This window comes from Anser cygnoides, chromosome 2 (assembly GCF_040182565.1).
Source record: "Anser cygnoides isolate HZ-2024a breed goose chromosome 2, Taihu_goose_T2T_genome, whole genome shotgun sequence".
Lineage (NCBI taxonomy): Eukaryota > Metazoa > Chordata > Aves > Anseriformes > Anatidae > Anser > Anser cygnoides.
The window spans coordinates 100,339,470-100,355,145 of record NC_089874.1 but is presented as its reverse complement, the minus strand read 5'-3'; the positions used below and the strand labels follow the sequence as shown (position 1 = coordinate 100,355,145).

The 15,676-nt window shown below is 38.1% G+C and overlaps 1 long non-coding RNA gene across 1 annotated transcript; it reads left to right on the top strand.

Moving 5' to 3' along the window:
* Positions 1-2,702: 2,702 nt before the first annotated feature.
* LOC106035981 (uncharacterized) lies at positions 2,703-6,021 on the top strand. Its single transcript, XR_001207043.3, has 3 exons — positions 2,703-2,961; positions 3,232-3,336; positions 3,724-6,021. It is a non-coding gene; the product is annotated as an uncharacterized lncRNA (long non-coding RNA).
* The last annotated feature ends 9,655 nt before the right edge of the window (positions 6,022-15,676 follow it).

Here is a 15,676-nt window from a genome sequence, read left to right as displayed (position 1 = left end):
TACAGTATGGAAGACAAGCCACAGACATCTTCTCCTAAACACCAAGCATCTTTCAGACCGTGCTGTCTTGTCATCTGCTCTTGCCCCTAGGCTTGGGGGTTGAGTAACATCAGCTTCTGGATTTTTTCTTCTATTTCCAACCCGTTCATTTCATGTCTGGGTACATGACTCATGTTTTCAAGGCTGGGGTTAATATGATTACAGCAGTATCTCTGCATTTCTTAATACACAATTTTACCATACAGAGAATTATTTGAATATGCACAGGCAGTATGACTAACAGCAGTAATATGGATAGAATATTATACAATTTCTTTTTACCTAACAACCCTATATTTTCAAATATGTTTTAAAACCCACCCCACGAATTCCAAATATTGGGTTGTTTTGCTTTGCCTGCCTCTTTTTTTTTAATGTGCTCATTCCAATAATAATTTCAGAATTGTCTGGAATATATCCACTACTTTATTTTCCAGTTAAATTGCATACTGCGCCCTTACAAACTCGTATAAAGTCAGTCTCTAACCCGTTTTGATGGATGACTGGATGGGTAGCAGTCATTTCAATGGTTACTTGGTCAAAAGAATCTGTAGTGTCAGTTTTTCTCTAAAATAATCCCTAATAAACTAATTTCTTTCATGGAGAATGCAATTGTACACAAAAATTTCTCATGCTTTCTTGGTAGTATTGAGAGACAAATGTCAAATAGCTAGGGCTATATAGCCCATATAACATGACAAATGGGTTTGTAATACTTATAGGGGTTATAGGTATGCAAACGCACCACAAAAGAAATAGGCTCCAAAGGAGGCATGTAGAGCAGATGAATAGAATAGAATGATATAACTCACATTTTTGTGAGTTATCAAAGAAACACCTGCTATTATTCTGACAATTAAAGAGTTTTGTTATTCTCAGGAGAACTTGACCCCAGATGGAAGGCAGAAAATGGATCTTCATGCACACCGGTATCATATCAACCCAAATCAGTTCCAATTTATTGTCATCAGTGATAATCTTGGACAAGGAATTTCGGCTCTTCTGCCCCAGATATGTCTTTTTGCTTCCTACATGCTGTAGGAAGCATGGAGACACTTTTACCAGAATTAGGAGATATATGGGAACACACATAATATTTTGAAACATCTAATTCTTTACCATGATGGTAGGCCAACTGAAAAAAGGTATTTTTATGGTTTATGTGATGATATAAAGACTGTTGACTTTTGGAGGACAAGGTGTCTTTCTGTGCTCTGTTTTGTTGATCTTGTGTTATCTGTGTGTTATCTGGCCAGGACAAAATGATCCAGACTAGTGCCACTGAAAATAATCAGAGAATGACTAGCTGTGGTGGTTTTACCCGGGTGGTTGTCCAAGCTCCACCACAACCGCTCTCTCACTCTCCCTCCTCAAAGAGGAACGGGGAGAAAATACGATGAAAAGGGCTCAAGGGTTGAGATAAGGACGAGGAGATCGCACAGTAATTATCGTGACGGGCAAAACAGACTCAGCATAGGGAGACAGTAAGATTTATTACCTATTACTAACAAGCTAGAGAAGTGAAAAACAAATGAAAGAAACCAAAAGCACCTTCCTCCCCATTCACCCTCTTCCACCTCCTCCCCCCGAGCGGCTCAGGGGAATGGGGGAATGGGGGTTATGATCAGTCTATAGCGCTTCTTCTCCGCGCTCCTTCTCGGTCACTCTCGTCCCCTGTGCCGTGGGGTCCCTCCCACGGGATGCCGTCCTTGCAGAACTGATCCGGCGTGTGCTTCCCACAGGCAGCAGCTCTTCAAGAACTGCTCCAGATATGGGTCCGTACCACGGGGTCCATCCCTCAGGAGTGAACTGCTCCAACCTGGATCCCCCACAGGCAGCAGCTCCTGCCAAGTCACCTGCTCCTGCGTGGTCTCCTCTCCATGGGCTACAGGTCCGGCCCGGAATCTGCTCTGGCAGGGGTCTTCCACAGGCCGCAGCCTCCGTCGGTGCAGGTCCACCTGCTCCACCGTGGTCTCCTCCACGGGCTGCAGTGTGGGACCCTGCTCCACCGTGGTACTCCATGGGCTGCAGGGGGACAGCCTGCTTCACAATGGTCCTCACCCCAGGCCGCAGGGGACTTCTGCTCCGGCGCCTGGAGCACCTCTCCCCCTCCTTCTTCACTGACCTTGGTGCCTGCAAGGCTGTTCCTCACTCCTCTCACTCTGCCAGCTGCTGTGTGATGCAGCATTGGTTTTTTTTGTTTTTTTTTTTTGTTTTTCCCCTGTCTTAAATATGCTCTCACAGAGGTGCAAAACAACATCACTTATTGGCTCAGCTCTGGTCAGCAGTGGGGCCCTTACCAAACATGGGGCAGCTTCTAGATCCTTCTCACAGAAGCCATCCCTATGGCCCCCTGCTACCAAAACCTTGCCACGTAAACCCACTACAGCCTTTCTGGGAAACAAAGAGTTAGGTAGTGGTCTAGTTTCTTTTCCAGAGGGCACAGAAACTTTGTTTTGGCAGATTTTCTTTATCCTGTTTTCTTTATCCTTTTCTTTATCCTGAGTCTTGGTCTTCCCCTGGATCCAAATCTTATTGTTCAACACTTGGCTCTTTTTTATTTTATTTTATTTTATATTATTTTATTTTATTTTATTTTATTTTATTTATTTTTATTTTCTTTGTTAGTGCTAACATCACTGGGTTGGAGATTAATGGTCATCAAAGTTTTAAAATGAGAAGCTGATACCCAGGTTGGAAGACCCCAATATTTAACAATTTTGCCAGAGTCATTTGATAAGGTCCTTTGGTCCTTCTTATCTAGACTGGATAGGCCAGAGTTCTTTCTTCTTGTTCTTTTTACTTTTTATTTTTTCCCTCTTTTTATTCTTTCTAGTTGATGCACCTTGACGTGGACCCAGTCTGTACATTCCCAACAGTGTAATGGTTCAGCAGCAGGTTCTGGAGGGGCAAATTCTACCTGTGAGTAAATAGTCCTCACACATTTTACTAGAGCTTTGCAATAATTTAGCATAGTGCCATCAGTTATCTGTAAGTTGGTTTGATGCAGAAGCTTAGGTGGGGTGTGCAGTAAGTCAAGGGTCTATCCATTAGAATTTCATATGAGAACAGTGTGTGATTTTTATTCACGGTGCTCTTTATACAACAGTAAAGTGTGTGGCCATTCGAGGTGATTGTTTTCACAAATTTTGTCTAGTTGGGTTTTTAAATCAGAATTCTTCCTTTCAACAGCTTTGCTGGATTTTCAATGAAATGCACAGTGTAAATGCAGTTGAATTATCCTGGCTTCTTTTAAAGTGAAATAAAGCCATTCTACTTCTGTGGAAAAGTATGCAGGTAATGCTTTACTGCATGTCATGTTTGCACCTCTAATTGATTTGCTGTTTATAAGTTTGAGTCCTAAATGTAGTTCTCTATATATTTAATAATTCCATTTTATATGGCATAATTCTCATATGATTTTACTTCATTCAAACTTCCTGAAAAACAGCTCTTTTTCAGATGTAAGAGAGAGTGAAGAGTGTGCAAAAATGGGTAATTTTACTTATATAACAAGTATTTATTTGTTAAATATTTTAAAGCAATTGTGTAAAAATATTGTATTTTTCTTTCCTGTAGTTGTTAAAGTTTTACCTCAAACAAATGACAAACCTTTAGATTTAATGTGTTTCCCATACTGTATTAGCAGTCTTAACACTAACTGAACTCATCATTTTCTTACAGCTTGAATGGAGCTACATCTACTCACATGCAACATCCTTTTGAATTTATTTCTGGAAGGACTAATAGGAAATGCAATTCATCAAGGAGTATTTACGCTCTCCTCAGAACTGCAGAAACTTCACTTTGTGTTAAATCATGAGGCAATCTTATCTTATTGTCTGGGATTGCTTTCTTCAGACAGATTCCCAGGATTTTTCTTTTTCTTTTTCAACCTGCACTGCTTGTTTTTCTCTTAGAGAAACATTTTTCCGTCTCTAGGGCTTATCCAGAAAGCAATTATCTTGAGTATTCTTGATTTTGGCAGAATAGGTTATTTATTGCTGCCTGTATCTTATCTGTCTTACAGGCATGTTTCATTTTTATAATTTTTCAAAATCATGACTCTTCTTCACATAAAATAATACTTAGAAAACACATAACTCTAATGCCACAGGCTAGCATAAATATAGATAATGGCATATTTCAATGTTATTATTTCACAGTATCCCAGTGTTGTGTATTCCAGGATCTTCCATGGAAGTTTATGATCTTTCTGCTTCTCACATATGCTCCATCATCTGTGCTTAACTTTAAGTCACTGAGCAGGCAAGCTTAATTGAGTAATAGCACACTGGTGTTCAGGAGTATTTGACTGAATCCAGAAAAGAATTATTTTTCATAAATGATGTTAAAAAATGTGATAAGAAGATGTGCAGTCTGAACTCTATTTATGTTCTTTGGGAATTTGAGCTGGCCCCCATTAAATCAATTTAATTTTATCATTAACTTCAATGGGAATAAAATTGAAGCCTAGCAGAAAAGAGAAAATAGTGGGGGGGGGGGAAGTAAATTAAGAAAATAGTTCTGAAGCACTTGCTACTAATTCAACCCTTTCTTAGGTTTTGATTTGGCTACAGCAAGGGACAGATTAAAAATTCAGGAATCAGTGTAAAGCACCAGCTTGGCCAGCAATGTGGGGTACGTTATCTTGCAAACATGTTGGTTAGCTAAGCAAGGGTGTGTGTGTGTATATATATATATATATATGTATGTATGTATATATTAATCATCAGAAAGGCAGGTAAAATGATACCTGCTAATAAACTTACTTCTAATAAACTACAATTACACCAGTAGTGCAGGTCTCTGCTTGGATGCCCTATTAGGGAGGTGAGAGCAGAGTTTTGCCTTCTTTTGGGATCCCTCAGCCTGCAGCAATGCCTCGCTCACGTTTTGGGGTTAACCCACCACAGGTATGCATCTCTGGATGACTTTTCATATCAGAGCTTGCCATTTTGAGATGTTCATGATGTGTAAGGATAAATCTCACTCTAGAAAATACAGGAACTTGCATGCAGGGGATGAAACGTCTGCTGAGAAAATGCTTCTGAAATCTTTTTGTTTTCCAGATCTCATGGGTTCTTCTAGCATGAATTCTTCACTTCACTGAGGACAGAAAAGAAATTGGTATATGTCCATTTTCTAAGTTAACAATGGGCAGCCAATTTCTTACTAAAAATTGAAGTTTAGCCTTAATTTTTCAATGCAACGGAATGCTACATATGTGTTATGGCAGACTATGGTAATACTGGAAAATACAGACTATAAAACAAGCCATAGCAATCAGGTCATAGAAGATCCAGCCTAATGACACCTCCCTGGTAGTGGAAAAAACAGGGAAGCCTAGTGAAGAAAGCTTAAACATAAAAAGGAAATTTGCTGTTTTGAAAAATAATAACACTGAACACTTCCAGCCTTCACCCTTCTGTGGTTTTGAGAGGTTTATTCCTAGGAAAAAAAGTATCTGTTGAAGGACAGAAAGTGAATATATCTTACTTGTGTAAGAGAAAAGCAAAAACAAAAATAAACAAAACTTTTTTTTTTTTTTTCGAAGAACTGTAAATAGTAAGCAAACAGAAAAATGTATACTTCAGTTCTGGATTAAGTTTTGCTTCAATATTGTATTTATCTTCAAGCCTCAACTGGGGATAATGGTTTTGTTCAGATTCATGCTGTTATCATATCTAGGCAGATATTTCTAGATTACATGCTCAAATGGTAGTACTTGACAAAGATTATCTGAGACTATGAGATCCTGTTACACTGATTGGGAAAAAAAAATCTCATAAAAGTAAAGCTGCTGCCTTGAGATTTCTGCTCTTTCAATGCACAATTAGTCAGGACTGGGAAAAACATTTATTTTTTTTTAAGTCCATGATGCCTCTCTCAAAAAACTGAGGAAAAGAAGACAGTTTTAATGTGCACTTATCCTTCAGAACTATTTATCTAATTATATCTATGCCCAATTGTATAAAAAACATTGTATCTCTGATTTATATGGGCTCTTTCACTTCTATAGTGATTCCTATCCAAGAAGTGATATTTTAAATTCCTTCTATTTAAAAGCTATTTATGTGATTTAGTTTTGCATAGAACTTAAGAGCATATACACATATTCAGAAGCAAGTAATTAATGTTATCTTATTTTTTAAAAGGCAAGTAGCACTATCTTTCTAAAGCTACAACTTTTTTTCCCCCTAATTGCATGCCAAAAGATCTATTAGGAAAAAAAATTAGTTAATTTCTGAGGAAGATCAGTGCTGATATGAGAAACCATGTTTCTCAGTACGCTAGATTACCAAAAGAGGGTTGATTTATTTTATTTTTTCATATTGTGTGGATAGTTCCTTCAAGCAACTTTAGTCTTAAAATCATAATTGAGGAAACATGGCTTCTTCAGTTTGTTTTTATACAAATCCAGTTTGAAAGGTACCTGTTTAATTTGAAATATTTAAAGAAATGAAATTATTCTTTGTTTGATTTAATTACACAAAACCTAATAGGATGCTCTAAAATCAGAAATTTTCCCCAAACTGAAAACTCCAAGAAAAAATGCACTGAGATTGCTAGGGCAAAGCCTTCTTTATGTATTGCATGTTGTACAAAGAGTAGAAATGTCTAAATTGGAGAAATGGTATATACATTTTATATTATTTGGAGCAGTCCTAGTGGCTGAGAAGACTCCAAACCATATATTTAGAAGCTGTAATTACATTTTAGTTGTGAACGCTGCTGTAGGGTAGTTCATACCACGTGAATAACCTTGTGTACCTGCGTTGTGAAGCAGAACTGCTTATGAATACATCTGATTGCACAAAGATTTTCTTTGTATATTCAGTGTTTTGAAATACATGAAAAACATAATTTCTGGTAATTATATCAACACACTTAACAAAATGTTAAATAACATAAGTGAGGGTGACTTCAAAGCAAACACCTTGAGATTTCAAGTAACGGTAATTGACACTGTTACAAATGTACAAATAATAATTAAAAACACACATACATTTTTATGTCCTGGAAATTAAAAATAACAGAGGAACTGTTTATTTTTGCAAAGAAAGGGGACTACAAATAACTTTGAAGAGATAATGCTTACCTGAAAAACAGAGACAAAGTTTGAAGACAGAAATGGCATTGCAGTCTATGAAAGTAATTGCTAGAGGCAACATCCAGATGTGAGGCATCATCTATGCATGATGTAACAGTACCTGAAATACATATTTTTATTTTGTTTAATAAAAAAAAAAAAAAAGCCAAACCTCTACCAACACACCAGTTCTGTGACATTCCTAGAAAGACCTTCAACCTCCTCTCCCTCCCCACAGCCCCAAAACAGTAACTAAGTTAGAGATGAAACTCTCTGAATCAAAATATGTAAAGTTGCATCTGCATTTGTAAGCTAATTATTTAGCAACTTTAAGGGACTCTGCAGTCTCAACTGTATCTGCATTGCCCTTTGATAGCTTTTCACATTTTAGTCCAGTCTATTTTGTTGCTTTACTATAAGCTGTGCAACGTCCAGGGTCTATCTCATGGGATTGATGCTCTGATTGGAAGTGGGTACAAACCAGAATCATAAAACAAAATAGCTAGAATATAGTTTAGAAAACATATCTGCAATGTGTTCTGTTGGCAAACACAGTTCCCTTCTGATTTATCTTTGCAAGATCATACTAGCAGTTACTGTCAGTGGAGAAAAAAAATCAAAAAATATGTTATAGATAAACATGCAAACATCGCTATTTCATTGTGACAGAAGCAATGTTCACAGTACCAGGATAAATAGATGCTAGTAAGTAATGTCCTTATTTTCATTTTTTTGAAGATAGATATTTAAAACTCTCTGCAGTTCTGTTAGGTTACCTTTGACGTTGTTGACAGATGGAGATCCCTTGTAGTAGGTCACTCATTCCATTATTCAGTTCTATCAAAGTTTCAGAGTGCATAAGGCAATATGGTTCATCTCACTTGTTCTGTTTCTTATTTATCTGATGATTTAACTTGCAATTTTCTTGGTATATCATCTTACCACCTGAGAATAATAGGCTCATAGAAAACTAGGCTTGTGTTCTGAAACATTATTTATTCTGCAACATCTATTCAGCTGGTGTCCAAATGTCTCATCTCTTCACTGAGAAACCACGGGTTTTCAAATGCAACAATCTGCAGGATTAATATACATGCTGTCTGAATCACTTGCTTTAAAATAATACAAGTTGGAACTGCTTGATGATTTCTCATCCCACCAGCATAATATAACAAAACAATTTAAGGAGTCGGTAATCTAGTAGTCCTTCTCAGTGAAGATTTACTAAGGCATACTTGTTTTCCCAATTGATTTTGCCATTTACCTTTTGATATTTTATATGAGATTTTTAATCTGATAGTTGTTTCTGTATTTACTGAAAAATGTTGAACTGTTATATTAAAAAGTATTTGATCTTTATAACTGATTATTTTATTCTATAAGTGCCATGTTTCTTGCATTTTCAAGTAAAGGAAATTTTTGACTGTCTACAGAAATTGTTAATTTTGGTTCTGAAAATGAGAGGAAGGTTGAGAATCTCTGTCACTTTGTCCAGCTCTGCCAAGCATTCTCTGCTTGAAGAACCCCAGGAATCAATAACAACATTTGTTTCTCTTTTCCTATAAGATGTATGGTGGTCTCAAATGCATAAATCTGAAGTCACAGCAAGAATCAGAAGCTGGTTAAGAGGTTTAGTATTAGCCAGCTAAAACCAATCATGAGGTTGTGGAGAGGCACAAATTACCCCATGTTGATCAGGTGACACTTGGGTATGGAAGGAGGCTGACATCCTTTGGAAACAGTCACCTCCAAGAGTTTATCTACATCAATAATTTAGTGCCCGGATAGGTTGCTTTCACATTCTGCAGACTTCTTGGGTCTGCACTAGATGTGCTGTGCAGCTCATGTCTTTGTATCACTGGTGCTCAGACAAGGGCTTTCATGATTTCTCACTCGTTAATGCTGGTCAATGTGCTGAGAGATCAGAAGGGAGAGGTGATGTTTCTGGAAGGTTATAAAGAGAGAGGTTCAGACAAATGCAGATGAATGAGGTCCTTCTGCACAGATTCTCTAAATGAGGCAATTAGACTGAAAAAAATCTTACATAAAACTCATTAGCCTGCCCAGTCTGCATTGTCAGGCGGCTGCGCGATGTGCCTGCTGCTCTGAAACTATGTATAGCTAGATGGGGGAGAAGGGCTTGAGGAGGAATGTTTTGTCTTTTGTTTCAAAATAGCCTTATCAGTGTGTAACTAATTGCACCATATTATGTGCAATTTTAGGCTGTGTAGTCTAAATTGGTTTCGCATTGAGGGAAGAAAGGTGACTCATTAAAATAACCTGAATCATGGTGATAAACTACTTTTTTTCTTTCTAAATTTTTATAAATATCCAACTTCTTTACATAAATGTATATCAAAGCAGAGGATTTGAAGTTAACAATAAATCTTTATTACAACATAGCACTAAGTTACACTCAATTTCAGATCTTTTTGTCTAAGTTCTTATAAAAAGCTGTTTAACCTCACAGTCTCTGCAGTCAGCAGTGGTGCTAAAAAATCTCAACGTTATAAAACTTTTCATAGTGTCTAACCTAAATATCCTTTCTTCAAATTTAAGTCCATTGTTTCTTCATTTTTTGCCCTGGACATGGAGATGACTGCCTTGTCTTTACTAATAAGCCTTTCATTTAATTGTAAAATTCAATTCAGTTTTCATCTCTCAACTAAACAGTCACATTTGTGAATCAGCTTTCTTTTTGTGAATCCTTCATATGGACCTCTAATCATTCTGCTTTTGCTTTGAAATCTCTATCAGTTAATGTGGTGCTCACAGCTACATGTAATACAGCATCTCTATCATCAATATCTGTATTATATCTTCTTGGTGCTATCTGCTTTAGAGCAGGAGTCCTTTAGATGGCTTAAAGCTCTGTTGATTCTTCCACTTGGCAGTATGACCACGGAGGGGTATAACGACGTTGGCAAGTGTTCAGTTACAAGCTACTAGAATCTCCAGCCCCTTTTCCACAATATTTCCCCCTAGCCAGTTGTTTCCTCTTCTATCTTTGTGCAGGCGATTGTTCCTATTTAACTGCAGAAGCCAGTGCATGTCCCAACCCAAAGGTAATTCCTCGGGCTCATAAAACATCCTCTGATCCTGTTCATCAGTGGAATTGCAAAAGCTCCCATTGTTTTGTGCACATCTTGTAATAAGCATTACGTACTTGAGATTTTAAAGTGTACTTAAAAGACACCATCAAAGAAAACCTGATTAAACATTAAAGGCCTGATTTAGTGTTTGGATATGCATATCTACAGCTTCTAATCCATTCTCGGGCTTTTTATCCTATCACAGGAGAGATTTGATTGATTTGATATTATTAAGGGATTTTTTAGACAAATCATAGAATCATAGAATCATTAAGGTTGGAAGAGACCTTCAAGATCATCTGGTCCAGCCATCACCCTACTGCCAATGTCACCCACTAAACCATGTCCCTAAGCACCAGGTCCAACCTTTCCTTGAACACCCCCAGGGACGGTGACTCCACCACCTCCCTGGGCAACCCGTTCCAACACCTAACTACTCTTTCTGAGAAGAAATGTCTCCTAAATTCCAACCTAAACCTCCCTGGTGCAACTTGAGGCCATTCCCCGTAGTCCTATCACTGGTTAGCTGTGAGAAGAGGCAGACCCCCAGCTCCCCACACCTTCCTTTCAGGTAGTATATTCTTTCTGATACTACTCCCTATTTTTCCTTCCATATCTTTCCAAATAGCTCATTGGATTATTTTTGCAGATATTGTATTACAATATACAGCTTCTTCTAGATCCCCTTTATTCCCTTTTAAAGACAGCCATTATTTTCACCTCTGCAACCATACACTTCACAGGTTCTCTGAGATCACTTCAGCCAATTCTTTTTGTTTACCAGAATCAGCTTTATCAACTTTATTCTTTACCATCTTACCATTTTTCCCTTTCTAACAGATTTTGATGGCTCTCATTCTGTTAGATCTCTGTTTATTCCTTTTAGTGAAGATCAACATGAAAAAAGTGCAGTAGCCATCATGTTCATTTCTCATGACCTGTAATTTCTCAGGTCATTTATTTCTATGGTTTCTCCTCATAAAATCAGCACAGTAAGACTTTCTATGTTTCCTTCCCTATTTTGACGTGCAGAGAAAACAAACTACGCCTTCTCAGTTCTTGAATGATGATATACATTTGCAGGATTAAAATGTTCATACCTATGTGATACTGAATTTTATTGCTGTCTGATCAAAAAGCATTGCTACATAACAATGCTAAGCATCAATGTTGCAAAGAAAAAAAAAAAAAGCTTGATTCTGTGCCATTTTTAATAAGAAGAGATTTTGAAACTGCATCAGGAGAAAGCTAAAGACATTAATTCTCAAAATGAAAAGGGCTACAAAAATACAGAAAGTGAATTCCTTCGTAAGGCAGTATTATTGCTAGTTGCAACAATGGCAACAGAATGGTGATCTACTGCCATTGCACCCAGTGGAGCTAATAAAACCTATTGTTCATGTAAAAAGATCAGACTCAAAACAAATTGGCTAATAATTCTAACCAGTAACACATATTTGGGGAAAAAAAAAAAAAAGGAAAAAAAGTTGCAGTGGTGTATAAGTGCAATTCATACTGAAATTCTTACAGCAAAATATCCTGAATTACAAGAATACAGTACAGAATGTGAAAGCAGCATGATGGTGTATGGTGCCAAGAAGGCTCTTGGTCCACAGGCAAGTGTACACACATCGAGGACTTAATTTACTGTCTATTCACAAGCGCCTGTGAGCTTTACAATGCGATCTCATACAACTGTTATAACCAGTAAGTCACTACAGTAGGAAACCCATTCTGCGTAGCAATGACCATAATATGATGCAGAATGTGCAAACTGTAGCTTTTCATATGACGTACATGCGAGCAAAGTATTTCCAGTGCTTTCCTTCCTTTTTCTTTAACTCAGCTGTTTCTGCAGAAGAGAAATTCATGTCTCACAATTTTCATCTTGTCTTTTATATATATATATATATTTATTTATTTTAATTTTTTTGGTGGTGGTCTTACCCTGGTGGGCAGCTGAACTCCACCACAACCACTCTCTCCCACTCCCTCCTCAAAGGAAAAGGGGGAGAAAATATGATGGAAAGGGCACAAAGGTATAGATAAGGACAGTGAGATCACTCACCAATTATCATCATAGGCAAAACAGGCTCAGCAGACTCAGACTATTGCATACCACTAACGGATTAGCGCAGAGAGAACTCAAAACAAAATTAAAACACCTTTCTCGCATCCACCCTATTCCACGTCCTCCCCCTGAGCGGCACAGGGGAATGGGAAATGGGGGCTGCGGTCAGTCCCTAAAGCTTCGCCTCTGCCACTCCTTCACGGTCACTGTCTGCCCCTGTTCCATGTGGGGTCCCTTCCATGGGATGCCATCCTTCCCCAACTGATTCTGCGGGGGCTTCCCACAGGCAGCAGCTCTTCAAGAACTAATCCAACTGCTCCAAGGGCGGCAGCTCCCCCCAGACCCCTGCTCCTGCGTGGGCTCCTCTCCACGGGCTGCAGCTCTGGCCCGGGGCCTGCTCCTGCGGGGGCTCTCCATGGGCCACAGCCTCCTCCAGGCCACATCCACCTGCTCCACGTGGGCTCCTCCACGGGCTGCAGCGTGGAGATCTGCTCCGTGTGGGACCCATGGGCTGCAGGGGGACAGCCTGCTCCACCAGGGGCCTCTGCACAGGCCGCAGGGGAACTGCTGCTGCCTGCCTGGAGCACCTCCTGCCCTCCTGCTGCACTGACCTTGGGGGCTGCAGGGCTGCTTCTCACTCCTCACTCCCAGCTGCTGTTGCACAGCAGTTTTTTTCCATCCTTAAATCTGCTCTCCCAGAGGCCCAACCAACATCCCTTACTGGCTCAGCTCTGGCCAGCAGTGGGTCCCCTTGGAGCCATCTAGATCTGGCTCTGGTCTGACATGGGGCAGCTGCTCACAGAGGCCACCCCTGCAGCATCCCTGCTACCAAATCCTTGCCACTTAAATCCAGTACAGATATTCTGCATGGTTTTACTTTTATTATTAGATTTAGGTGGAAAACAAAACCAAAATCTCACTTCTAAAGAGGTGTGAATTTGAGGAGAAGTTGTATTCATGTTTTACAGCTCAGACCCATCTGTAAAGTCATCATCAATAGTCTACTTCCTACATTTCTCAACTGCCCTGTTTTTTGGATTATATTAATGTTAATCTTGTCTCCTTTCTTCAAGATTATCTTGTGCTAAGACCGCTCCAGGGAGTCCTAGAATTGGTTCCATAACTAGAGCTGAAGCACGATTTTGAATCTTTTTCTGAATTGTTCAAATTGTAGGACCATCCATTACTTTTATTTTCTCTGCTGTAGAACCTAGACCTACCAGAATATTAGTATGTGTGCTCCAAAAGGACCATTGGAAAATAATATCAGTATTTAATAATCCTTTATGTTGGATTTTATGAATCATTGTGAAGAAATTCAAATATAGAACAATATAAGACATTGGGATGTCAGTGAACTTATGTACACCCAGGTTTTAAATATAGCCCTCAGATACACAAAGGTTTGGAGTTGCAGTTTATTTTTAAAGGTTAGGAGTTGCAGTTTATTTTTCAGAACGATGTTTCAAACCATTTTAAAATGTAATATTTAATGCATTCATATTTATCCTGTGTAATTTTAAACTAATACAAATATAGCTAAATTATGGGCTGTATATTTTTATACTTTTATGTCTATATTTTTATCTATATACATATACATGCACATATCTATATTACATTGATGTTTATGAATGTTTTTACAAAATTCCTTCCTATTACAGCATGGATCTTATGGTAACACTGTGCAACAGTTTCATAGAGTATTTCTGTTCCTGCCAGTGCAGACTCAGGGTAGAATACATTGAATATAAAACCTATGTACATTGTTTTGTGTAACAAAGAATAAATTAAAATTATCTATGACTTGAAAGAAGGAGTTCAATCTTCAGACCACAACATATTTTCTAATGGGGTTATTGGCTTCTTTTATTAATTGTTATGATATTTAAATCATAATGTACTTCTGCATCAACACTTTTTACTTCCTTTTTTGGAATGTGAGATGTCTTTCGTGGGTAAATCTCTTTTTTTCCTGTTGTGACTTCACTGGGTCAGCCAAAAGAAGATGGCTTCAATGGTTGCATTCTCAAAAAAATATAGAAATCCTTTTATGTTTAAACATGAATGCACTGATGAAATAAACAGCTCCATTACTGACAGCTGTTCAAAAGTCACTCAGCGACTAGATGAAACATTTACCAGGTGCTGTGCTAAATAGAAGGCATTTTGTGAAAACAGTATGGGACATTAACATCTCATGGTCTTATATAAAATGAAACTGGATTTGGTGGAAAACAATCCAAACTATATGCACTGTTTTAGACCATATAGTTATACTTGGGTCCTCTCCTATTTCCTGTGGTCATAGGTGGTCAACATACACTCGCACCTCTAAAAACAAAAAGTTTTTAGTGCACTAAAGACTAACTAGTGGTTCTTTGGGGAAATTAATGTTCCTGGAAACTATGTTACACATTTCTAGAGTTAAATATCACAACCCTGGAAATTAATAAAGGAATTAAGTGTTTCCATAACACAACCATTGCATTGTGATCCTCAACCAGGTGAAAACTAAAGTCCTGCAACAGAGTCCTTACAGAAGATGGGTTTCCATTGATATATTTTGAAGCAGAGGGTCATAGACAATGTGAAAATATGGATACTGTCAGCAGCAGCAAAACAAATGGAGCAAACGAGGGCTGTCTTTATGTTCCAGCAGGATTTTCAACCCGATGTCTTTGTTTCCAGAGCATTTTAATGCTCCAGCAGTGACAGCAAAGTGATTTTGTTGTCTTATCTGATGCAGAAGGTGCTGCAGCAGGGAGGCTGACTTCAGACTGGTTCAGAATGAACACTTAAGGTCCATGCCAGAAGACGACAGTGAAGCAACCTTGATTATGAGGTCGGTCCTTCACTGTGAGGAGTAAAGTGGGTAGCTGCAGAAATAACAGATAGATATAGTTAGATATATAATAACTGATACATAATGTAAAATAATAACTGTTAAGTCACAGAGGTTGCAGGTAAAAACACTAAAGAATTAGTGGTAAAAAATGTTTTTAAGCAAGAATTGGATTTTCAAGCCTAGATGTGTGGGGAGAAACCAAATCAGTTCTTTCATGTTATAACAGAATAAAATGGATATGGTCAGCAACTTGTAGATTTGTTTTGTTTATCCCTGTTTCTTACATTGAAGCCAACTGCATGATTTGAGTTATCCTATATTTTAAAAATTGCTTTGTAACACTCATTCCCTAATGAATGCATACAAGTCTTCTCTCTGCCTGGTTTGTTCAAATTCTACTAAAATTCTATAGCTAATTTGCAGTTTTTGTAAAAATACATCAAAAGGTGAGAGAGAAGAATATGTAGCTTATCAAATGCCTTACACTACTTTTAGACCATCATCACTCTTTCAAAAGGATTTCACACTAATTC